Below are 2,572 nucleotides of genomic sequence, written 5' to 3'. Positions count from 1 at the left end.
TTGAATGCACGCCCTAAGTTAATAATACAGTAGAAGATAAGGCTACAGTGGAAAAAATAAAGAACACATGAGAAAGAGAGAAAGATATGATGATGGAAAGAATGAGAGCTGAAGAAAATAAAAACGAGAGAGACAGAATGATATCAGCGAGTTGCCGCTTGGTTTCGCCAATGTAGAATTGATCGCACTTGGTTCAATTAAAAAGCACAAATAAAAGAATAGTCTTTTTTTTTTAAAGTAAATCAAATTTATTTATTAAATAAACCAAACATTTAGACATGATGAATACGACGTGATCTTATACATTTACAATTCTTTGAATTACGATCGTTTGAAAACATATTTTATGATACATTCATCAAAACTATGTACATATTAAAACTGGAATAAGAGGCTAAATAATGTGAAGCAGAAAGAAACAGAGGATGCAAGAAAGACAAGTGGAGCGCCTCTGGCAGTCTAATCTGCATTACGCGATTGTATAGCAGTGCTCAGTGCTGACTTTGAAAAGTACTATAAAATTATCATTCACAAAAACACCATTCATGATAAAATAATACGTTTATTGACCCCATGACATTTGACCTTGATCATGTGACCTGAGACTTGTCAGTGATACTTGATTACCCCCATGTCCACAATCATGGATTATATCCATACACTTTTAAAGTTATGATAACAATTCAATAATTACCTCAAACATGGCCAAAGTTCGTTGACCTTAATAACCTTTGACCTTGGTCATGTGACCTGAAACTTGCGGAGGATGTTGGGTTATACTTGATTAATCTCGTTATGTCCAAGTTTTATGAATCAGATCCATAAATTTTCAAAGTCATGGTAACTCAACAAATATCCCCCCAACTTGGCAAAATTTCATTGACCTTCAAAGACTGTTGAACTCGGTAATGTGACCTGAAACTCGCACGGGATTATCAGTAATAAAGTGGAGCGTTGTGGCCCAGTGGATTAGTCTCCGGACTCTGAAACAGAGGGTCGTGGGTTCGAATCCCAACCATGGCGTAGTTTCCTTCAGCAAGAAATTGGGTCACAATGTGCTGCACTCAACCCAGGTGAGGTAAATGGGTACCTGGCAGGAATTTATTCCTTGAAACGCAGCGCGCGTAACAGCTGCACTGCTAAAGCCAGGGTAATTATGCTGCATATACTGTAGAGCGCTTAGAGACTTCTGACAAAGTAAGTATTAAGCGCTATATAAGCAAGTATAATTATTATTATTAATACTTGAATACTTTTATGTCCAAGTTTCATATATTTTCAAAGTGATGGTAATTCAACAAATACCCTTAACCTGACCAAAGTGACCTGGGTCATGTAACTTAAACTTCAGGCATGATGGTTAGCAATAGTTGATTGCCCTTATGGCCAGGTTTCATGAACTCAGTCCATATGCTTTCTAAGTTATGACATTTTAAAAACTTAACCTTAGTTTAAGATTTCAATATTGACTCTCCCAACTTGGTCTAAGTTTATTGACCCTAAATGACATTTGACCTTGGACATAGACCTGAAACTCAAGCAGGACGTGAAGTAATACTTGATTATCCTATTTTCCAAGTTTCATGAACTAGCTCCATATACTTTATCACGGGTGCCATTAAAGCGCAATGTAAAGAATAGATCCTACATCGTTTAGCTCGGGGGGGGGGGGTGGTTGTTGGTATGATTTTTTATATGTAATTCTTGATGATCAAATCCATTTAAACACACAAAAAAAAAATGTTTTGCATCTCATTTCATCACCTGTACACCTGCATTGCCCCCCCCCCCATCCCCCACCCGGAAAAAAAATATGTAGAAAAGCGAAACGAGTTAAATAAAAATGATATTTTTCATTAAAAAAATAAATTTTGTTATAGATTTCGACATAATATCCAGTATGCTGGCTCAGTTGGTAGAGCGTCCGCCACATAGTCTGCTGTGCAAACCCTTCACTCGAGTAAAGGGTCTGAATTGCAGCCTACTCATGCCTTGTGTGCTGAAGGTCTGCGTGGAGACACACTTGTTGTATTTTCAAAGTGATGGTAATTCAACAAATACCCTTAACCTGGCCAAAGTGACCTGGGTCATGTAACTTAAACTTCAGGCATGATGGTTAGCAATAGTTGATTGCCCTTATGGCCAGGTTTCATGAACTCAGTCCATATGCTTTCTAAGTTATGACATTTTAAAAACTTAACCTTAGTTTAAGATTTCAATATTGACTCTCCCAACTTGGTCTAAGTTTATTGACCCTAAATGACATTTGACCTTGGACATAGACCTGAAACTCAAGCAGGACGTGAAGTAATACTTGATTATCCTATTTTCCAAGTTTCATGAACTAGCTCCATATACTTTATCACGGGTGCCATTAAAGCGCAATGTAAAGAATAGATCCTACATCGTTTAGCTCGGGGGGGGGGGGGTGGGAGTTGGTATGATTTTTATATGTAATTCTTGATGATCAAATCCATTTAAACACACACAAAAAAATGTTTTGCATCTCATTTCATCACCTGTACACCTGCATTGCCCCCCCCCATCCCCCACCCGGAAAAAAGAAAATATG

This window comes from Lytechinus variegatus, chromosome 17 (assembly GCF_018143015.1).
Source record: "Lytechinus variegatus isolate NC3 chromosome 17, Lvar_3.0, whole genome shotgun sequence".
Taxonomy (NCBI): Eukaryota; Metazoa; Echinodermata; class Echinoidea; order Temnopleuroida; family Toxopneustidae; genus Lytechinus; species Lytechinus variegatus.
The sequence above is the reverse complement of the archived record's forward strand: the minus strand, read 5'-3'. Positions refer to the sequence as shown.